The following is a 24,769-nucleotide window of genomic DNA, read 5'->3' as shown; positions in this document are numbered from 1 at the left end:
GGGTTGGTGCAAATGTTCTACAGCTGTTCGGTCTTTCTGTCGTGTCTCCAAGTCTTCATGACTTATGACTTTGTAGAAGGCATATGATTAGCACTGGGGATGCATAAAGGTCACTGATATCACTATGTATACAAATATTGACTAAGCATTAGTGTTTTGGTATAAAAGTGAGGAAATCCGTGTTGACAATCGCAGCTCAAACCGAGCAATTAACCTAATTTCAATTCTCAAGGAAATATTTCGTATTCTTTTTTCATCTGAAATTGGATTTCACAGAAACAGGAACCAGTGTCCTATGGGCTACTGCAGAAACACAATCACAAGACAGAAACATCAGACTCTTTATTTTGACTCCCTTGATATATGCCCACTGAGTTTTACAGACATCCCTCATCGCGATGTAATTATCATTGCAAACTTTTGTAGAATCCGGGTCAAAATGCGGATAGCTTAAAAGAGCTAGCCTCTAGGTGTGATGATGACTGAGAAAATTAAGTAAGCCATTTTAGAATTTTTACTATTAAATAAATCTGTACATAGTAAAGATTTCATATTTGGAAAATCCAGGAAAGAATTGATCAATCTAACTAAAATCTTACCCAGGCAATCGCTATTTTGGTCACGGTCGCAGTTGATCCGTGTTACACATTAAGTCTACTTTGCATATTACTTTTGTGTGGGATTGGAAGTTATAGGCTAAAACACAAGGACATTTTGCTGGGATTTTGCTATGACTGTTCTCTCTCTCTCAATAACAGAATAATGGTAATTGGGGTTGACATTTCAAAATATAATAAAAGGCATTCTTTTGCTCACTGTATTACAGGACAGATACAACAGTTTCTCACTAACGCCGTGAATGTCTGATTGCAATTATTGTCTGCCACTTTTCTTCCACAAAATGGTTTTTAGTTTACATTTATCTATTATAAATATACAACTAGAAAAGGAAGTTTTAGCTTTTTGTTGTCATTTTTATTGTTATTTTGAATACATCCTAAGCTAATGAAGTTACTTCCCCAGGGTAAAATGGAGCTAAACGGCATAACTGACTTTGCATTTTTCAATGTTTATTGATTTATTTTGGTGGGGGGGCTGAGAGCATGAGCAGTAGAGGGACACACAGAGAGGGAGAGAGAGAATCCCAAGAGGGTCCATGCTGTCAGTGCAGAGCCCTATGCGGGGCTCAAACTCAAAACCTGTGAGATTATGACCTGGGCCAAAACCAAGAGTCAGCTGCTTAACTGACTGAGCCACCCAGTCGCCTCGTTCCATTTTCTATAATGTAGGAAAGAGCAAATATCTGCATTTTCAATAGTATTAGAGTTTTGCAATAATCAGGAAGAATATTTATACTAAAATCATAATGCCATAATAATTGATAATACTTACAAAACCAAAGAGTTAAACTGATTCACTACATATATGTTATTTAATCCATCTCACATGCCAAACATAGAGTATAGGATATGATTCTTGTTTGCAATCCTACTATGGTTCAGGAGTAAATCGAGGTGGGTGTACATATTCAATGAATTTTAACCTCTACACCAGTATCCTCTTACGTGGATGTAGTCAGATTCTGGTTGTTACTGAAGTTGCTCCATCAATAAAGTCACTAAGTAACGCACTCCAGTTTAAGATCACAATTCCTGGACTTTAAAGTTCAATCATTTGACCACCCCCACCACGACCATTCTCCAACTGTGTCAAGACCCCAGCGCGCAAAATCACTACCTGTACCCTGGGTGTCGGTTGCCTTCCTGACTTTGCTGTTCCCTCTATCCAGGCGATACTCTATTACCTAATCAATAAGCCTTTTGCCAGTGACCTAAATAAGCTTCCTTGCTCCCTCTTATCATTGCATTGCATGGTGATTTCTCACACTTGGATGAACCCAAATACCCCTTTCCTCCATGCCTGCCTCCAGGCGTCTGAGTTCAAGCGGAGAAGCTCACACAAAACAAATTATGGACAATTTGTTAACAGTTCAGAATTACCAAATCCACCAGGATTGGTATTCAGATGAGGTCAGGACACCCAGACTTCATTATACTGTCACTGCTGCTTAAGAATCCTACTGCATTTTCCTGCTCATTTCCCATTTCAGATCTTGTTGACTCTCCCCCAAGCTGTGATTACATCATCTCCTTGACTCATCACTCCCAGCAGCTGTTCAGGCCACCAAAGTCCTGGAGAAAATAGAAGCCATCAGATGGGAAATCCTTCAGCTTCCTACTGTCAAAAGTCTAGTTGCATTTGTAACCATTTTTCCACTCATTTTCCCCAGTAATGATAAAAAAAGGTAGACATCCTCCAGGGTAAGGTCAGTCAACAGCCCTCTGAATCCATCCCACCTCACCTACTCAGGAAACTTCTACTATTCATTACCTGCTCCAACACCTGTATCTTTACCCTTTTGTATATTGGGATCTTCCCATAAACATAACAAAAGTACTCGTCTCTTTCTGAAACCCCCTCCCTCATATTCTACCTCACATCCTGTCTCCTTTCTCTATTTATGGCAATACTTTTATGTTAGATACATTTTCTCACCTTCCACTTCCTGTTCAGTTTACTCCAATCTGGCCCCTGCCTTCATCACTGTACTGTAATGGCTGTCACAGAATGATCCAAAAAGGCTCCTATCGCTAAAATCATTGGTTGTTTCTCACACAACATCACATTTTTTTTAACCTAAACTCTACCCTCATTGTGGGACTCAAACTCATAACCCCAAAACAAAGAGTCACATGCTATGACAACCAAGCTAGCCAGGCACCCCACTCTTCATCACATTTAGATTTTCAGGACTTTGACAGTCTCTCTGTCTGTCTGTCTGTCTCTCTCATTCCTTTCTTCTCCAGAATTTTAGTTTCTTTTTCTTTGCTGGTTTGTGTTTCTCCATCTTGCTTGCTGATTCATTTTTGTCTGCGTGGATTATGCTCCTCAAAGTTGTAGTTCTAAATACACATAGGTGCACATAGCCTTCTTTCCTTTCAAATGTATTTCCTTTGGACAAGTATACACCTGCCCATGGCTTTAATTGCCATCTGTACCCAGATGACTCCAAACTGAAGTCACATGCACGGATTTTCCTCTGAGTTCCAGATCCACATATATACGTATTTGACATCTCCACTTATATATTAAAAAAATTTTTCAAACTTAGCACATCCAAAATGGTCTTGATGATTTTCTCACTAACATCAATTCTTCAGTGGCACCAGTCTCAGTGCATCTAACTTACTGTACTCATACGCTGGGAAAGGAGTCAACAGACACCCAAGTCTAATTCATCAAAATAACTGTTAATCACTAAATGCCCTGAAGTCAAAGGCCCCTTCCACTGCCATCAATAATCCCAAATCCTAATCATATTCACAGAATGATATGCTTAATATGATCATTTCAGGAGGTCTATATGAATTCATTACGGCTTTTTTTCAATGAATTCTCCACAATACAGATGCACATATATTTTTAACACACAATGTTAGTCTTCGATAACTCCTTTTTTTTTTTTTTTTTTTTTTTTAGAGAATCATATATTTAATATGGCCCATGAGGCACTAAATGATCTGGCTCTGACTCCCATTTTAACATCAGATAGAACCTCTTTCCTATTGCTTTCCACATGCCAGAAAATTGGCCTTCTGGTCCTCCAACTGTTCATTCTTTTTTTTTCCTTTCTTTTTTTTTTTTTTTTTTTTTTTGTTTAGTTTCCTGGACTTTGCAAATATTGCTTCCTCATCTGGATTATTTCCCTCATCCCACTTTTCCCTAATTAACTCCTTCAAAGTTTAGACATAACATTGTCACTTGAGACTTATCTTTCTATTCTTTCCTACTCTGATCTCCGAACTGGTTCAGATATTCTTGATTATTCCATGGCACCATTCCCTATGTAGATAGATAGATAGACAGATAATATATATATATATATGATAAATAGATATAGATACAGATACAGACATAAATATAAGTAAAGATATAGATACACAGATAAAGATATACATGCACATACATACTCTAATTCACTAAAATGTTGATTCAGGGAGTAAAGTGGTTGCAAATATTTTGATCACAATTACGACCCCGTGTCTAGGGCTGGTGCAAAATATGGAATATAGAGTTGTTGACTGAATGAGTGGATGGATAAATTGACAGGGGTAGACTGATATTGATTGGTAGATAATGATACTTAATGTGCGTTTTCATGTGTATATTAAATATTCTTATTTTTGATAAATATTGAGCACTTTTGGTTTAATTTGGTAATAAATTCTTCAACATGTTTGTCCTTTACCTCTAAAGCTGGTCCTGGAAGATCAGAACATATTGAGTAACTTCCCAGAGCTTAGCACTGAGTTTATTTCATAAGGGGTAGTCAGTAAATGTTTGACGAATAGATAGCAATGGGTAAAAGAGGAGGTAGTTTCTAACATTAAAAACAAATAAACAAAATAATTCAGTGGACAGTCAGCTGAATTTGTAGAGGTGGAGTGAGAGTAGAGAAAGAAGGGTCACTACTCTTCTGCTTAATACAATGAAAGTGAACAAACAGGAGGGGCTTAACATATTCAAGATTATAGTTTGTTTCATACTACTAGTCTTCACTCAAGATTGCTATTCTCCAATAATGTTGAAAGAAAAAATAAACAATATTAAATGAGAGTGTATTTTTGAGAGAGGTAGAGGGAGGATGGATTCTTGACATAAGGCTCTGGTTACTGTTGGGTATTGTAGGATCTCTTTCTCTGAAGACTGTTAAGAATTGATGACAGTTTAAGTATAGTTCTGCCTGGAGCCATAGGAACTAATTGGATGACCCTTCTACTTATCAGTTTCCACTGTGAAGAGTGCTACAGAATTCTCCCTGGAGATGGCCCATAGCAACTAGGACGAAATAGTTACTTGTCCGGGAACTTCAATAATCAAATGCCATGAAATGCATTCCAAAGAAGAGCTTGTTATTTATCACTAATATTTGAAGAATCTGGAAATATTTACTTTAGATAATTTAATCATCCTTTATAGCATGTATTAAGCTGTCATTAGAATTACAGCTATTCCAGTCCTTAGTTTGACATGAGTCACTCAACTATTTGTGGAGTGGCCACGGGGTATTTATCATGGCATTAGATGCTTGGAATTAGTAGTCGCTCCTTCAGAATTTTTCAATTAGCAGGGCAGGTAAAACCAGTAAAAATAAAATCTTTACAGACATATAGGTAAAAGTAGTACTATGGAGAAGCGGAATCATGGGGGGAGTGACTGTGACATTCTGTCGGCACCATGAACAATGGGAAATGTTTGTGGAAAAAGGAATGAGGAAAAGGCTTGGAAGCTACAGAGAGGGGAAATGATATGTTTGTCAGAGAGAAGGGGGAATTTAGTTACCGTACTTGGAAAGGCTTCTAAGACATCTATTTCCAAGAGTGGGAGAGGAGAGCGTATTAGCAGACAACAAGCTGATGGATGGGATTAGTGGGAATGGAGGGTGCAGATTTGGTATATATGCATTCAGGAAATAAACTGATCCTTTGGGAGGTCTGTCTGGGATACTTTAACACATGCATCTAGTATCCTTGGCTAGGTTACAGCCACTGTTCCCACAAGCACTGTTCCGCCCAATACTGCTTATGTCAGAGCTTCTGTATTGGCATAAGATCAGATTCAGGAGAATCCAAAACCTGGGTTTATAGGTCTGTTCGGCCACCATATTCTGTTTTAGCTGTGTGACTTGAGGTAAGTTACCTAAATTTTCCAGGCTTCAGTGTCCTCATCCATGAAGTAAAGGTGTTGAACTAGACAGAGGTTTTCAACAGAAGCAGTAACGCCCGGGGGTGGGGGTGGGGGTGGGGGGCTTTTGAAAATTTGCGGATATACAGTTCTTGGTGTAACCATGTTTGGGAGTGCTATAATCACCTAGCAGGTGAAAGCCCGGAATGCTATAGACCTGGCAATGCACGTGACACTGGGGATGGAGGAAAAAGCCTCACATTGGGTAGGACATCCTAGTGTAGATTTTCAACAGCGAACTCCTGTTTGTAATTGCCCAAGCCCATAACTTAACTCCGGTTGATTATGAACACAGAATACTTTTTTGTGAAGTTTTAATATGCATAGATATTTCCAGGAGTGCAACGAGTGTATAATAGAAGACTGCATTCTCTTGTTTAGACTTTTACTAAAGCTGTTCACCATTTTAGACAAGCGCAACATCAATGGTAATGTTGCTCATGATATTTGAGCGATACATTTATATGATTGCACTTATAGCTGTGCCTCGTAACTGTGCTCCTGCGGAGCTGTAAGATGGAATGAATTGGTGATGTCTTCTCTTGTAGTGGCACATGAATGAATATTTGCATACTGACATATTAATCCATTACAAATGTCCTTCATTTCTCCCTTATATTACTGAATTACACTGTTGTTGTTGTTGTTGTTGTTGTTGTTTGAAATGACGATTACACCCAAGTTCTATTTTCTATGAATTCCATTTCACAGCATTTTTGTACAAAAATGTTTGGTATAAAAGGGAGCTTTCAGTCTAATAGGGGTGAGAACCAGTGGACTGGACAATCTCAAATAACTTTAAGCTCTCAAATCCATGGGTTTATAAGTTTTACTTTGATCTGCAAGGAAGAAGAAACTCTTAAATGATTTTCACTTGTGATATTCAATTCAGCGTCTAAATTCTAGAGGAGAAGGAGATTAACTGAAGAAGACTATATATTTATTTTACCATCTTTCCACTTAGTTCAACTGAGATGAGAGATGGATGTATAATTGGGAGATCAACACTAGTTGACCATCCACTACACATCAGGTACTAATAAGAGCTCCACAGAAATGAGAGAATATTTGTTGCCCTAAGGACATCTTTTAGAAACAGACTTCACTCACAGACAGCAGATTTCATTTTAAGGAAGAACTGTACTTTTGTTCTAAAAAGTTAAAATGTTTCCTATTATACGAACATTCTGTTTAATATCAGAAGAGGAAGCAGAAAGCTATAGCATAATGATCTTTCAAAGCACATGCTACACTTCATTATTCTCACTGCTTTGACATCTGGATAATTCCCCTCTCCATTGCCTCCCGTACGCACACACATACACACCAATCATTAAAGTAATTAAGTCAGGCAAGACCATACCCCCTCTATGGGGATGATGTTGAAAGGTTTTCTAAATACGATGGCATACAAATATTTTAGTAGTATAATCAATAAGTTCCATTCTATAGGGCTTTTTAATTTGCACATGTCACTCCTTGAGAGTAAAGCACAATACAGTTGGGCTTTTACAGTCAAATGGCTCAATTTTTGTTTCATATTTCACCTCTGAAATATGACCATGTACTAAAACGAAACCTACAGGGCAGAAAGGCATTTTCCCGTTTCGCAAATGAACCAGAAGCGTGAGCGTTTGCCAGGAACTCTAGCAGCTCTGTGCTAGGCATTTCTTATCCCCCCGTTAATGTGACCTTCAAATGACAGAACTGGATCAAGAATAACACATGTTGATGGTACTTGTAAAAGTAATGGAGCTGCTGGAATAACAATGAAACTTGAATACATAGCAGGTGCCGTGGGCAGGACAACAGGAGCTAAAGTTTTCACTCTAAATGTTGCCCTTATTAGTGTGTAACTTGCAAAAATTATTTGACATCTGTTTTCCAATGATTCAAATAAGACAGTATCATTGCAGCAAAAGAGCCACTACAATTGAAGGAAAGGTATAACAGCCTAATAATGCTGGTTCATGGTATGGTGCCAGTCACTCACTCCCCCGTCACTTACTCACATATACTCACTGACTCTATGCAAAATAATGTTAGTTGCTAAGAACGATAAAACAGGATGGCCGTTGAGGAGGGCACCTGTTGGGATGAGCACTGGGTGTTGTATGGAAACCATTTTGACAATAAATTTCATTTAAAAAAAAACCAAACAGGATACAAAGCTTTATTTACATTCCCAAAGAGCTTCTGTTGAGTCTAAGGAGATTGAAATATTCAGAGGAATGTATGCTTACTCCTCTTCATCTCCACATTTGTCCACGGAACAAGGAAAGATAACTTCAGTATTCGGAATGAAGCCTTCCAAGAAGCCTTCTTGGAAGAGGTAGCCCTTGAACTAGACCAGGAGAGAAGAAGAATTATTCCAGCAAATGGCATTCCATTAAGATAGAATTCTGCAAAATCAGGACCTCCAAAATGTCTTCTGGAGAGTAAGGAATGATTCTATTTGATTCTTAGGTAGTGTATTAGAAAAGACCAAAAGACCAGATGTTAGGCTGAAGACAATGCAGAGAGGGATGGAGAAAGGATTACAGATTTGGCTTGTATTTAGTAAGTAACTAAAATCTAATAAAGCGTGTGCTCACAGAAGATTTTTAGAAAGACAAATTAGCATGGCAAATAGGACACTTCTGTTCTCAAGTCTGTGCTCTGGGATTAGTAGCTGAATAATTCTGTTATTTGGTCACATCCTAATCATTCCCCAAACCTGAGTAAACCAACAATCACCCCATATTCTCTCTCCCTCTCTCTCACTCTGTTACTTGCCCCTCCATAAAAGACACTATAGCTTTGGAAAGGACTCTATTATTACCTGAGAGATTCACATGCTTAATGACAATTTCAAGCAAAATTCAACCCTGATTCTACCTTTCTACTCACAACTTACTGAATCAAGCATGATCAATTCACAGTTTTTCCAGAGGCTTCTGAGTGGCCAGCAGTAAGAGCTCTGCCTCACAGGGTCCAGAAGGACCAGATGACCAAGCAGATTCTCTCTTCGAGTGGTTTCAATAGGAACACTTACAGTTAATGGGCAGCTGGGGGCAGAGAAGCTAGAAAAGAGAGAATGAGGTCAGCAGAGGAAGGGACAGAATATTTATGTATTTATGTTATTTTTTATTTACTTTTGAGAGAGAGAGAGAGAGAGAGAGAGAGAGAGAGAAAATGAGAGAATGAGAATGAGCAAGGTAGGGGCAGAAAGATTCACAGAATCTGAAGCAGGCTCCAAGCTCTGAGCTGTCAGCACAGAGCCCAATGCTGGGCTCAAACTCACAAACCATGAGATGATGACCTGAGCCGAAGTCAGATGCTTAACTGACTGAGCCACCCCAGTGCCCCAGAATACTTAAATACACAGAAATGGAGAGGCAGAGGGAAAGAGGAGACAGAAGTTGGAGGGGGGGCAGGAGTGGAATGATCCACTAGGATAATCCAGTAGGTCTGACTGGCATCCATTGCAAGGCCTGCCTACAAGGTCAGCCCTTGACTGGCATCCGGACACTTGGATTCTGAGAGGGTTCCCACCACCCAAACGCTCAAGAGTCAAGAGTGCTCACTGTGCAAACAAGATAGTTGGTGCTGAACACGTGCTATCCTTCTGGGAGTTGGGAATCTCGGTATGCATCTGGCAGCGGCTGCCTGTGCGAACATCCTCCAGTAAAATCTGTAGCTCCGAGTCCCTATGAGCTTCTCTGGCAGATGACATTTCACACATGTTGTTGCAACTCATTGCTGGGAGAATCGAGTGTGTCTCCTGGGACTTTTCTGGGAAAGGACCCCTGGGAAGCCTGTGCCTCGTTCTCTTTAGATGTCACCCTGTGCACCTTTCCCTTTGCCAATGTTGCCTTGTACACTTTGCTCTAATAAATCATGTCTGTGTGTGTGACCATAGTCTGAGTCCCATGGGTCCCAGTCAGACACTGTATTTGGGGGTGCTCTTGGGGCCCCCGACACACAGAACTGTTACAGTCAGGTATAAATCAATAGGGAAATATCCATTTGCATATGTCTGTAGTTGAGGGGAAAAAAAGCATAATAAAAACAGATTTGGATGCCAATAACTGGTGCCTGGTGACAAAATATTGCTTAGAGATTTGTGGTATCCTGAGTAATTCTGAGTGACTTTCAGTCTTATTTGGGGCTTCATGAAGACCACGTAGGGATTGAAATCCGACTTTTTTTGTTGTTTACAATAAACCCCTATTACTTAAGATAAGCCAAACATGGCTCTAATGCTTTCCTAAAAGATTATAACAAATGCCCAAAGCAAATCATATAGTAGGTAAAGTGATTGTGTGACCAATGCAGGTTTTCCAATATTAATACAGCTTTTGGTGCTGTCTGGCAAAGGTAATGTGTTTCTCTCTCTCTCTCTCTCTCTCTCTCTCTCTCACTCTCTCTCACTCTGTGTGTGTGTGTGTGTGTGTGTGTGTGTGTGTGTGTGTTTGTTGTTGTTACTTTTTGTTTGTTTGTTTGGTTTTGGTTTTTTTCCCCATCCTTACTCAACAATGTTTTGCCTTATCATGGCACCTTCTAACTTTAAGCTTCAACCCTGTTCCTATGATTCTTGGCAGAGGAGCTTGATCTCCTTCAAGAAAATGAAACAGGGGCACCTGGGTGGCTCAGTTAAGTGTTTGGCTCTTAGTTTAGGCTCAGGTCATGATCTCATGGTTCGTGAGTTCAAGCCCCGTGTTGGGCTCTGTACTGACAGTGCAGAGTCAGCTTGGGATTTTCTTTCTCCTCTCTCTGCCCCTCCCTCGCTCGTCCTCTCCCTGTTTCTCAAAATAAACAAATAAATAAACTTTAAAAAAAAGAATAAAAAGAAAATTAAAAAATAAAATGAAATCCATTAGAGGGACATCTTCCACCTCCAAAAACCCTAAAGGGGCTCTATCTAACTGTCTCAGATCCAATTCCAGGGGAAAAATTGTATCTCTTCCGCTCCAGGTGAAACTGAGGACTTAATTTCTACGCTGATCTCCCTCTTCTCCTCTCGTCTAAGTTTTGATTCTCTCCATTATTCCCTCTTCCCCAATAGCTTTCGCCCGTCCTCTCTACAGCATCTTTCTTCCATGTACACAAAACATTCAAGGCTTTTTCACCCTAAAACAACAAAACGATAAAATGGACAAACAAAAAGGACACTCTTCATTTGACTCAAGCTATTACTGTACAGAATTTTTGAGAAGAGGCTCATACTCAGTCTTTACTGACTTAAATCTTACTCCTTTCTCGGCTTTTGCCCCACAGTTTTATTCAAAGACCCACTGAATTTTGTAGTCCAGTCCAATGGCTTCTTTCAGTCTCAGTGAAACCTGTTATGATTCCACGGACTACTTTAATTCTTGAAATTTTCTTTTCCCATCCATCCCCATCCTCATTCTTTCCTTTGTTCTCTCTGCCTTCTCTCACACCCTCAGCAGCTTCCTCTGTCTCTTCTGCTTTGGCTCACCTTGCATTCACTGAGGCCCCTCTTGGTCCTCCTCTCTGCCTACAGGAGCCATCCTTCTGTGCACCTACACCACCCAGAGCACCCTACACCCCCTCTGATGACTTCCAGACTTCTTTATCTCCAGAATATTCTCACTCCCAGGTTCCAGGCCCATCCCTCCAACTATTCCCTGAATGTTTGCACTGTGATCAAAACTTCAGGATAACATGTCTACAATTAGATCCAATATTTGGCTCCTAAGATGTATTCCAACTCCTTTATTTTTGATTTAATTACTGATATAACATCTACAGTTTTCTAGGCTAGAAAATGAGAATATATATTCTCAACCTCTTTCTCTTTCTCACGTACAGCCAAACAAATCCCCAAATCCTAAAAGTACCCCTGTTCCAATCCTGGAAAGGTCTCTCGAACTTGCTCCTCTTTTCATTGTTCCTGGCGCGTCCTTACTGTATGTCCTAACCATTATTTACTTAGGAAATTGCAGAAGATTTCTTTCCTACCCTTCTTGCCACTCTCACTATAACCCTCTCTCTACAAAATCATCAGAGTTAGTATCCTAAAAAAGTAATCTGGAGCTTGAGCTTTTGAATGAAACCATGTAAGTTTGAATCCTGACACTGTCACTGTCTTGCTACGTCACCTTGGGCAAATGTACCTAACTCTGTGTGTATCTTTACTGACAGAACTGAATATTAGTACTGGCTACAAAGACCAAATGGGTTAACAAACATAAGGTGTTTACAACTGTGTCAGGCATGTAGTAAGTGATCAATAACTATTATATTCACCCATAATATCACATGATATTCTTTATCTGAAAAGCTGTTACATCTCTTTTGATACCAAAAAAAGATGCCACATCTGAATGAAGCTTACTGTGATTATCACAAAAAGAGTAGCTGCTTCCTTATCTAGCATCTTAAAATACATGAGTTGATGTTGTTTGCACAGAGTACCCCACACCATAAACCACAGCACACATCTTCTCCAATAGAATGCAAATTGTAGATCCGACTCTATTCTCAGAATGAATGAATGACTGAATGAGTGAAAGCTTTGATGTAGACCATTTTATCGTGGTCCAAATGAAGCATGACATTTTTCTGAAGGCCTTGTGATAGATAAAAGTATCAAAGGCAACTTAAGATTAAACAAACACATAACAAATCAGAATGTATAAACGATCCTGTGAGTATTTAGAATGAATACACAGGCCTTCTCTCAACCTTTGGGAATTTACGCTGTTAAGTACAGACGTTTCCAAAACTAATGTTAAAACTACAACTGAAATACCAATGTAAATAAATGTTTATTGAGTACCTACTGAGTGCAAGGTGACTCAAAAGATTTTTCTCACAGTACTAAAAATACAGTTGGATGAAAAAAACAAGAAACAAAACTTGAATAAAAGGCAAAGAGTGATAAAATAATTGCCTTAAGAATGCTCTCAGGGGGGTGCTTAGGTGACTCAGTCTGTTAAGCATGTGACTTCGGCTCAGGTCGTGATCTCACGGTTTGTGAGTTTGAACCCCCCTTTAGGCTCTGTGCTGACAGCTCAGATCCTGAAGCCTGCTTAGGATTCTGTGTCTCCCTCTCTGTCTCTGCACCTCCCCTGCTCGCACTGTTTCTCTCTCTCTTTCTCAAAAACAAACAGATATTTAAAAAATTTTTAAATAACAATGCTCTCAGACTCAGAGAAAGAGTGGAAGGATAGATCAGTACTGAGAAGAAACATCAGGTCCTGCATATTTCATAGAAGAGTCTGATGTTTGCTGAAGGTTTGGAGAATAAGTTTGAAAAGAACAGAAGCAGACGATAAAAAATGGTGTCCCAGAAGGAGAAAAGAACACATTAAAGAGATATTAGTATAACATGCTTACCATGTTTAAGTCCTACCAGGGGTTTGGTGAGGTAGGAGAAAAGGCTTGTTGTGAATATTCAGAAAAGAAGGTAAAAGAATGATGGTGTTATATCGGGGACATCAATCTGGGAGCAGGTAAGAAATATTATCAGGTATTGTACCTGGAGCATCCTTGCATATGATTCACTTTGGAGCCACCATAATTGATGACTGGAAGAAAATTTACTGAACATAATCTGTAATGATACTCCCTAAACTTGAAGGCAAAAGAAGGTTGGCTAAGAGAAAAACAGTTTAGATATTTTGGGGTTGTGCTTTAGAGCACAAGATTGACAAGAGACAATTTCACTGAAAATAGAATGGGCATTGGTATTTAAGCAAAGCATTCAAAATTACATCCCACTGACGGAAGAAAGGCAGGCACTAAAAACACAAACTCATAACATGAAATGCTCACAGGGATAGTTAGCACTACCCTCCAAGGGGCTGGTTTATTCTGTCGGCCTCGCAAATTTACAGTCAGTGCTTCCAAGCAGTAAATTCATTAAAACCAGGAAATTGCTTAATTAGTTTAAAGTGACAAACACTTCTAAAAATAAATGTTTGAACTACACGGATTCCAAACAAATTTATCACAATCAGAACTGGTACAGTACACCTATAATGACTACAAAATTAATTCGCAATAATAACATTGTATGTTTTGTGGTCTTTGCCCCCTTTTAAAAAAGAACCTACTTCTTTAAAAGGCTGTTGAGTTTGTACTCATCCTCACTCCCTATGGTTGCATCATTCTGAGAGCATGAAGACTTATTTCCAACCTGCTTTGTCTGTTTCTTTCTTGACCGAATATGTTTAGAGATGCGAGTGTGGATTATGAAACCACAGGGATGCTGTAGTGTGTTTTAGGAACCTGAGACCGTCTGGTCCAATTGCAACGTGTTAACATTACCCAAACTCAACACTTTTTCTTAATGTGTATAAAAATCTACACACTTAAGGTTCATTATGGGCTACTTGGCCAGAGAAATTCACACCTTATTAATGTACTAAATAGAGGGTAGTTGTGTTATTCCCATGGACATTTGTTTTTGAAAATTAAAAAGCACGTGAGTATGAAATAGCGAAATGTTATTACCTTCGAGGATCTCCCCCCTACTGAAGCCTTCTGTTCTGCCATAACAACCCACACCTTTCACAAGAGCTTGACCTTACCAGCATCCTTTCAATTGGATTTGAAGTAGCAAATATAGCCAATGAGATGCTGATTCAAGTCTCTCTTGGTACACAAATAATGACTGAGGTCAGTCTAGAGTAGAGGAGATGATGATATCCTAATGCTAAGAATAACAGAAGTCTAGCATAAATGCAATTAGTATATTCAATTTAGTCTTCCCCAGAAGGTTTAGAGAGAGAGAAAAAAAAAAGTGTTGTGTCTTAGAAGACTCCTAATTTGTCTCAAATTTAAGATACCATTTTTACGTTCTTCTAGGATCACCACTGGGAAGCAGAGCACGGCCAAAGGAGAGGACAGGAAGCCATGAGGTTGTAACAATTTGCTTCCATTCCCATCCCCAGAAGTGTTTCCGGTGAGAGGTTGCTAGCACAGATCTTGTCTGATAGTGCCTGTTTGTGAAAGGTACTGAACAACAGCCACACCAATAATTTGTGCAACATAAATACCCAGTGGATTATATCCACATCATATTAATAGGATGCCATACAATTTAAACCTTACAGCAGTTTGTGTAATACTTCAAGTATTGAGTTTTAACTTGGGGATATATTGAACAGTCACTTCAATGATTCACTTGCACATAACATACATGCTTGAAAAAAGATATTGTCCTAATTGGGTTCTAAATAGTTATTTAAATATGTACATTAATTGTTATCAAATTATAATTGTGTTCCTAAAAGGGCATGCATTGTCCACATAAATACCAAAGAAATTCATTATGATCACTGTAATTTCAATGAACACAAAGTGAATTAATGGTGATTGGCATACATATAAGAAGAAAATGCGTTACTCATTAATTGAAGTTTCCTAATGGAGTTCATTTTGTATTTAATTTATAACAATAGAATTCACAATAAGTTTTATTATTTATTAAAAGATTTTTGAGAGTTTGGTTGCCATAAAGCTTTCAGAGGGTTACTTTCTTGACACTGAATTTCAGAGAACACACGTATATACCAAATTTGTAAACTCACCAAGAATCTCTTAGCAAATATAAAGAATTACTTAGGAAAAACTATTCCTCTTGGAATTATTTTTTATGCTCTATGTAAACAAGGAAAGACAAATAAATAGAACATTTTAGCAGCTCTCAATTTTAGAAAAAAAGTATATATTTACTTACCAGGAATCTAGAAGTCAAAAGAATGACAGTCCATCGCCAGCCTGCAAATTAACAACAATGAAACCTGAGACAATATTATCTTACTCAGACCACTTAATCGAACAAGACATAAAAATAGGATTGTATGATTTATGACTCCATAACATATACTTATAGCATTGATGATGCTAAATAATAATGGTGACTTAATATAATTCTTGTGTCCAAAGATTAACTGGGGCACACCATAAATCTTTTTTTTTTTTCTCATTTTTTAAAGTACCATTCTTCCATACACTAAGCAGTTCAAGCTGTCAATTTGCTCATGCTCATGCTGAGAAAAACAACTAGAGGATTCATATAATAATTGAGAATAAAAACGTAGAATTGTATTCTGAACTAGCATGGACACATATTCAGAAATTCAATTAAGATCATAGGAAAAATGAGGAGGCTGTCGGTTGGGTGTCTGACTCTTGATTTCAGCTCAGGTCATGATCCTCACAGTTCATCGGTTCAAGCCCCGCGTCAGGCTCTGTGCTGCATCAGGGGGGAACTTTCTCCCCCTCTCTCTCTCTCTGCCCCTTCCCCACTCACGCTTGCTCTCTTTCTCGCTCTCTCTCAAAATAAATAACAGACTTAAAAATTTTTAAAAAGAAGTCATAGGAAAAATGACTGGTGTCATCACTGTGGTTTTCCAGCCAATTTTTACAAGTCATTGTATCTGGATTTGTCTACAGCCTCTCAACAACCGTGGACTGATGGCGCCTTTGTAGTGTGGGTTGGTGTAAGCCACTGGGGTGTTGCATTGATGTTAGCTCTGCTGTTCTGACTCTCTACCCAGATGCTTCAATTTTGCTTCAGTGACTCAGAGCGGAGTCTGAATGCTTCAAACCACGGGTAAAAAGAGTTATGATTAACACAGTTAGAGTTGCAGTGAACCAGCATTGCCTGCACTGATTTGCAATCCTAGAACTGGTGGGAAAACAGCAAGGTGGTCTTGAGTGGGCTTTCAGACGGCTAAGGGCAAAACGAAGCATGCATGAATTCAGGTGTTCTCTTTCGCTTGCTCTCTTCATCTTTTCTTTTCTATGCTAAATGGCTCAGTGTACAGTAACTTTTTGATAAAAGATAGAAATTCTATGAAAGGTTTGGTATTTTCATAACAGACAATCTTCTGCCGAGATGTTGTCTATTAGCCATTTGAATGTGTCTATGCTTACACAGGTACAATGTTCATACCCTTATGTTGACCTAAATATATCATCAGAAGATTTAACATTGGGTTGTATTAAATCTTGTGTCTCTTTTATCCATGGAAGTTCCTATGAATGTGCTATACACAAAGCAGAACCGCAGATCTTTAATCCAGGAGGAGTCTCCAACAATAAGATGAGCTTTAAAATGGATTGCAGCTTTTGTGCCAGTTGTGTGTCAAGATACTTGACAGAGTTAAGTAATACAATTGCAAAGTTAAATAACAGAAGGGAGAGGCATCAAGAGGCAAAGAAAAGATAGAAAATTCGTGTTTTCAGATGAGATCTGTGAGGAGGAGGGGCGTCGTCTGAGTAGGGAGACATAAGAACCCTCTACAGCTAAAAGAAGCTGAAGAGAAATTGATTTGGAAAGAATAGGGGCCTAATCATGGTGTTGAATAGCGCATTCAACAATGAGCCTGATTCTTGGAAATGCTGATCCGAAGGTGGGGCCAATAACTCCGAGAATGACACATGCTGTAATTTCCTAAGAAATAGAGCTACTCCTTACCCCTAATGAGAACAGTCTCCACGGCACAGTTTCAGAAGTGATGTCTCGAGTAGTAAAATCGAGGCAAGAGGTGAATTGAGAATCTGAAGGATACATGAAAGAAATACAATTTCAAGAGAACAATGAAAACAATGGGAACATGCCAGAGATTGGACACAGTACCATGTCAGAACATGCGGATAATATGACTGCCTGTCTTTGGTGGAAGGCAGCTTGACTGAGCTTCATATTGTGCAATTAAAAAGTCCCCGAGCTAGGGTGACGATAAAAAAAACAAAAACAAAAAAACCCAAAAAACTTGCAAGTGTAGACAATCTGAAACTACTGCAAAAATAAGGAAAGGGTGACTCAGTGTCAGCATATGCTTTAACGAGTATCGGGTGGAAAGTTCATAGATCTCAGTGGCATCACTTTTGATACAAAACCTTGGCTTTTACCACCAGATGTAATGGTGATCTGAAACAGCAACCCAGAGCATAAGGCAGGTAGGTGAGTGGTGCAGTGCCCCACGCGCTGAGGGTGTCCCCACGCTCCGGGTGACTGGTGGGGGTGGGGGGGGGGTAGGTGTGAATGGCCACGGAACTCTCAGCTCTACATGCCAGAACATGTCATCAGCCCTCCTGTAACTTGTTATAAGTTTCTTGTTCTCAGGAGTTGTACTTCCAATTTCCCATCACACCATCTCTTGCCCTCTTTTGGCTTCCTTTCTCTATGCCTTCTGTAGACGTTTCTAGCAGCCTGTCTATAGAGTTGGACTGACCAATCTCTTCAGAATAAACCTCAGCTTTTCTCAGTGTATTCTGTTTCTGCATGCTAAGAAGATAAATACTGCTTCTTGATTTTGTTCATTACACCACCTTCTCACTGGCCCAAACCCTCTAAACACCCTTCTCTGGCAAGCCCCCCTACATACACACGCCTCTTCTCTTCTGATCAGTCTGCTAAACCATATAGAAGGAGAGAAAGGAGATATAGCCTATGTGTGGAGACCCTACTTAAATAAATCATCCTTGGCCAATACTGAAAATTATATACACATACACACACATATACACACATACACATACATATATAATACACACACACACACACACACACACACACACACACACCCCTTGAATCTAACATACTCCAGGACTCCACTTTAAATTTTATTATTCTAGAATAAGGCACTTGGAAATTAGTCTATCTAAGTTTACATTTTGTTCCAGAATTATATCACCTAACCTTTTGGCATATGAGAAGTGATTGAGTAGGAACATTTGTGTAACTGAGAAAAGAGCACGATAATCATTCTGAGGTCTGTTATTTGTCTCAATTGCTTATATTGTTTCCATTTCTTAAAATTAACAGAACGGTGTCTGGCATTGACCAAACATAGCTCTGACAAACAGGAAGACTTGACTGAAAGAAGCTGGCGTGTGGATCAAGCACGGAATTCATCAGGGGCAACAGTATTTCATAATGTGCAAAATGTACTTATTTCATTGAGATGGCATAATGCAGCCTGACTCCTGTGTTTTGTGCCCATAATTCCTTTGCCTTAATTTTCAATTTTCAATTATTCTTCTTAGATTCCAGCCTCCTGTGCTATCCCTTCACACTATGGGCCTTTACAGAGTATCCTTCCCCAACCCTACTGTACTTAGGTAGTGGGTTTACCATTCATTCATTCACTCATTCATTTATTCATTCACCTTTGCATGAAACTTTGAATTAGGCAAGTGAGGTTGATAAAGGGCACAGTGATATTTTCCGTTTAAATAATAAATTTGTAATCAAATTATAAATCCCAGGGTATTTTCTCAAGAGAAGTTAAAAAAGGACAGACTATGATTGCATTCCAAATACAGTATATAGAGCTATAGAAGTTAAGAGAAAGTAGGGACCATTGAGATTTAGACTAGTCTATCCATTCAAGCAATACAGACTATATCTAGCACTGTTCCAGATGCTGGGTATATTGAAGTTTAAAAAAAAAAAGAAAGAAAGAAAAAAAATGTATAGCTTTCAGTTGAAGGGACATATGTATAATGTTAGATATAGAACATTTTTTCCTTGGATAAATACCAAGGAAAAAAAATAATGCAGGTGAGGGTAATAAAAATAGGTGGGGAGAAGTTTCCATTTTAGATGAAATGGTTAGGAAAGTTCTCATTGAGAAGATAGTATTTGAATAAAGAATACAAAGTGAGAGAGTGAGCCACAAGAATATCTGAGGTAGGAACACAGAAAGACCTTGAGATGAAACATGTCTGCAATATTAAAAAAAAAAAAATCTAGAAGGTCAGTGAGTAAACAAGGAGAGATGAGTAGAAAAGTTTGTAGAGTACTGAGTCCAAGATTATCAAGAGGCATACAGGTTATAGAAACAATGCTAGCTTTTGCTCAAAACCAGATGTCTTTGGAAAGTGTTAAATAGAAAGTGACATGTTCTGAGGGGATTACTCTACATGATGTTTTGAGAATACCTTGCTGTAAGGGAAGAAAGGACAGAATGAAGAAACGATTCTATTAGTCCAAGAAAGAGCTGATGGTGGCTTGGAGTAGGGCGATAGCCACAGAGTGATTAGAAGTTTTAAGATTTTTGAGGTATTCAGAAGGTGGAACCTAAATATTCTACTGACTCACTGGATATGGGTTGAGAGTACAAGAGGTATTAAGGAAGAAGTCAATTTTTTTTTTTAATTTAAGCCATTAAAAAACTAGAAAGGTGGAGATACCTCCAACTGAATCAAAGTAGACTGAATGAGGAGTAGGTTGGGTGAGGGAGTAGTGGTGAAGTTCAAATATTAATTTTGCCTATGTTAAGTTTGTTAACTAAATAGTGAAGTAAAGATGTCAAGTAACAGCTAGACACACAAATGTGGATTCCAAGAAACGCTTAGGAATGAAATATAAATTTGGGAGTCATTGGCATCTAGAACCCATGATCCTGGATAAAATCAACAAGAAAGAATGTAGACTGAAAAAGAATAGAGATCTTGAGATTGAGCTGAATAAGCACACAGTATCTCACATTAGAAAGAAAAGGAATAATCAAAGAGATCTAAAGAAAGGTCATTCAGAGAGGCACTATAAGCCAAGTGAAGGAAGTGTTTTAAAGAGGTATGAGCGATCCAAAATGTCAAATGCTGCTGATAAGTAAAATGAGGACTGAGAAGAGTCTCTTCTATTTAGTAAGGTAAATATTGCCACCAAAGTGTGTTTTCTCTTCTTTTTAAACTCAATACTGAGACTTGAACAGACTTGTGGTTATAGAAGTAAAAGACTTTCCTGTTCAGGAGTTTTTCTCACTATAGACTACCTGATTCTGTTTAGAGCACTACTGAACTTAAGACTATTTTAATTGACATAATGGTGGCAAAAATCTTACTGAGATTGGCAAAAGATAAACTGATAAAAGATAAATTAGAATCAGCCAATATAAATACTTAACAAGTATAGATTTTATGTATATGGAAACCCAGATGAGGGAAATAAGGTCAAAGTAGATATTATAAAATGGAAGAAATAATAACTGATCTTGAAACTGATAGTGATGAACCTGCACAGAGAGAAACACTTATGAAAAAGCAGTAAGAAGAATTGGTAAGTTATATACTTGAGTAAAAGAGAGGATATAATTTTGCATATCCTTCAATTAGGAGCTTGGATCTCTAGAAACAGGAAGAAAATATCACACAAGGGAGTAAATGACAGTAGGTGAAAAAATGGCACAATGGGAGCTTATGTAAATTCTCTTACTACTTTAGTTTTCTCCCTGAAATGGAAAAAAAAAAAAATAAAGGTCAATGATAACTTAGGAGAAAATAAACCTTGATATGTGGGGTGAGAATAACAACAAAAGAAAGGAGTTCATTATAATGGGAAAGCAGAAGACACAAAAGTCTACATGGACAAGGCATATCCAGGAAACATTGAAAAGTGAAGTTTACTTGGTCTGCAATTCTTACTGGAGAATAGCAAGAAGTAAGGTAGATAAGTAAAGCTTAGGTTTATAAAGGGTGATTGAAGACCAGCATGGATTTCCAGTGTGGGAACTATTAACAGAATAGTTTTGGAAGCAAAATATCTGGCCCTAGGCTAGGCTTTGTTACCAGTTTCCATATGATTTCTCTGAAGCTGGCTGGATAAAATGAACTTCAAAGTCATTTTCAGCTTTGCAATTCTACGATGTTACTGAAATTACTCTCTAGCAAGAGGAAATTACTCTGTTTTTTTTTGTTTTTGTTTTTTTGGGTTTTTTTGAGGAGTGTTGTATGTGTATTATAATTGTTATTTGTTCCAGCACCATTCATTCTCCTTCTGGTGGAATCATCCTCCTTTTCTACTGGGGAATCCTCCTCTTCTACCCTCAGTTGGTGAAGTTCACAAGGGAAAATGGCGTCCCTCAGCTCTAGAGGAGAGTGTGTGACCCACATTGGCCATTCGGTACTTCTATTTCTCTTGCTATGGTTGTGTCAGGAATACGCATATGAATGAAACCGGGACAACAAGGCCCAATCTGGGATTTGGGGTGAAATTAGTGGAAACAAAAGTTCTCTTTCCGCTGAAACTGAACTGGGTGAGAACTTAAACCTGAGATTTCAGTAGTCATCTAGGTATCACAGGGAAGATATGGAAATTGAGCTTACAAGAAACCTAGATAAGGAAGGAGTCAATTTTTTTAAATTCTTTTTAATGTTTTTATTTATTTTTGAAGGAGAGAGACAGAGCATGAGTGGGGGGAGGAGCAGAGAGAGAGGCAGACACAGAATTAGAAGCAGGCTCCTGGCTTTAAGCTGTCAGCACAGAGCCCGATGCAGGTCTCGAACCCACAAACTGTGAGATCATGACCTGAGCCAAAGTCGGACGCTTAACTGACTGAGCAACCCAGGCGCCCCAGAAGGAGTCAAATTTTTGATGGTATCACTTGAACACCTGCATCCAGATGCTTCGTACGCCAAATCTCTCTCTGAGCCTCCCAAAACTACTGGCTTCCCATTTTTTTTCTTTTGCTTAAGCCAATTTGAGTGAGGATTCTATCACTTTTAGCCATAAGAATTCTAATTAAAACAAAATGACAGAAAAATGGTTTCAATAAATAATCCAGCATGTAGAATGGAAAGGAGGAGGTCAGGATAGATGGAGAGATCTGATAGAAGGATCACAATAATCCAGGCACAGAGGGACAGGGTCCCCTAAGAGATGTGGCTGCAAGAAAAGGATCTACATTGTAGAAATGTTGAAATGATTTCAGGACTGGATATAGGACGTATCACAGATGACTTAAAGCTTTGAATTTGTGTGAATGGAAGAAGTGTCAGTAGCAAGGAGAATCAAGTTCTGAAGAAAACGCCAGACAACCGTTGAAATCCAGGAGGGAATCTATGCGGGAATAGCTATGGTATAGTATGACATCCATGACCAGTGGTCCAAGAAAACCACTCTTAGCTACTTCGCAAATTAGGTAAGATCAGATATACAGAATCATCTTTTCAGGCTCTCCATGGATTCTAAAGAAGAAAGATAGAGAAGAGAAGGGAAGGCAGAGGAATAAACCTTTTACCAACTTTCAACATTCTTAAGATAATTGGCATTTAAATATGCTTATTGCCATAGAAATACAAACTCCTATACTTCCTTAGGCTTAAAAAAGTGTCAAAAATGAGTATCACCCTCTTCCAGCAACTTCTCCAATATGACCTACGAACAGCTCATGTCCACAAAGATCACTTTGATCAGGTTACTATCCTATACACTCAAAATGGGTCCTCAATATCTATCTGAAATAAATCAGATGGAGAAAGACAAACACTATATGTTCTCTCTTCTATGTGAAATAAATAATAAAGAAAGAAACGAATCAAGTTCATGGATACGGAGAACAGATTATTGATTAACAGTGGCTGGGGGAGGGGTGCGGGTTGGAGTGGAATAGGCGAACTGTTGTTTTGTTTTTGTTTTTAGTTGAAGTAAACTGACTTAAAAAATGGAGTGTCCTTAAGAAAAAAAATAAATCAACTCAAGTCCCAACTCATCTGTCTGGCTTTGAGGGAACTTGTGGTATGGCCTCATTTTGCCTTTAAAGCATCCTGTCTCATATTACCACCTGCTCCAGTCCTTTCCATCTCTTTGTGCCCCTGAAATGACAAAGTTACTCAACACCCTCAGCTTGGTTTCCTACCTGGAGAGGAATCCACGAATCCAGGAATCCAGGAATCCACCTGGAACCAGTGGTGGTTCCAGCGTGCCGGGTATGATGCCCGCTCTGCCAATTCCTGGGGGTATTATTTCATTTCTCTCTGACTTAATTTCCTTGTCTTTAGAATAGGTATAATAAAAGTAACCACTATGGCAGGGAATGACAATTAAATGACAATACACGCATACGCAAACCTAAAATCTTGCTGTTCCCACAGCAAGAAATGTTACATAATCACACGTTACTAATATTTTGTTTCTTCTCTTTGCCTTGCTTCATTCAACCCAACAAGGCTCACCTCCTGTGTTTGCTCAGTTCTGTTCCCTTACTACTCTAAAATCATTAGAAAGGCACTCTCTGAGGATGTGAGTGGCACGTTATTTTATGTAGCATAATCTTTCTCTGCATCCACCGAACGTAATTTGTGAAATCCCTGTGGACGGGCCCTCCTATGAAACTTCGGTGTTTCTGGAATGCCCTTGTTCTTTCTCATTTTACACTGTATATTTGGTACAAAGCACTAGAAGGGAGGATTCTTTCCTAAGAAGGAGGACAGAAATCCATAGGAGTTCAGGCTAGGGATTAGGGTTAGGTTTCCCAGTGAATCTGGGTGCAGGAACTTTCATGCCTCCTGCCCCCATAAGCATGTCCGAGATAGTGCCAAAGCTTGGTCCTCACATCTGGAGGAAGCTGAAAATTAAGAAGGAATCAGGGACTGAGGCAACAGCGACAGTGTTCGGGAATGATACAAGCCTGCTCTGGGGCAGCTCAAGCCTGGAAGGGCTGCCAGGAGTGTAGTCTGTAGAGTGGGACCAGCAGGAGGTGCCAAGAACATTTGGGCAGCTGCGTAAAGTGGTCTGTGCCATTTTATGTGGATTATGTGCCTTGTAAAACCTGGGTTCAGATGCGCTTCATCCTAATGGACAGTGTCAGCTTTCCATCCTAATGTCCTAAGTCAGCATCGCTACAAACTGCTGTTACTTATTCTAGGGGAATGACATGGGAAAGAAGTTGGCCACAAGGCATTTATGAGCCTCACCTCCTCTATCCCCTGTATTGTAATATGAATTGTAACATACAGTTACAAAAATAGCAAAGCACTTGACCAACTATGTTCCTTCAGTGTTTGCATATCTGTTACTGATAAGTATGGAAGAAAGTCCAAAATGTGCAGAAAAGATTCACTGAGTGATTGGTGTCAGATCAGAAATTCTCACTTCCCTTAAGCAATCTTTAAAAAAAGATTCTCCCTCCCATTTGGGGGAGATGTCCAGGATATAAATTTATAGTTTCTGTATTTTTGGACAGCTTAATGTAAGACAATCATAGTATACTGGAAA

At 38.9% G+C, this 24,769-nt stretch overlaps 1 protein-coding gene across 1 annotated transcript in view; it reads right to left on the bottom strand.

The window, feature by feature from the left end:
• Nucleotides 1-24,769, bottom strand: part of TENM3 (teneurin transmembrane protein 3) — a 2,564,262-nt gene that overhangs the window by 1,507,316 nt on the left and 1,032,177 nt on the right. The window contains exon 6 of the mRNA XM_058719934.1: nucleotides 15,497-15,537. The gene's annotated coding sequence lies outside the window, so the exon portion shown is untranslated. The remainder of the gene's footprint in view (nucleotides 1-15,496; nucleotides 15,538-24,769) is intronic.

This window comes from Neofelis nebulosa, chromosome 3 (assembly GCF_028018385.1).
Source record: "Neofelis nebulosa isolate mNeoNeb1 chromosome 3, mNeoNeb1.pri, whole genome shotgun sequence".
Taxonomy (NCBI): domain Eukaryota; kingdom Metazoa; phylum Chordata; class Mammalia; order Carnivora; family Felidae; genus Neofelis; species Neofelis nebulosa.
The sequence above is the reverse complement of the archived record's forward strand: the minus strand, read 5'-3'. Positions and strand labels throughout refer to the sequence as shown.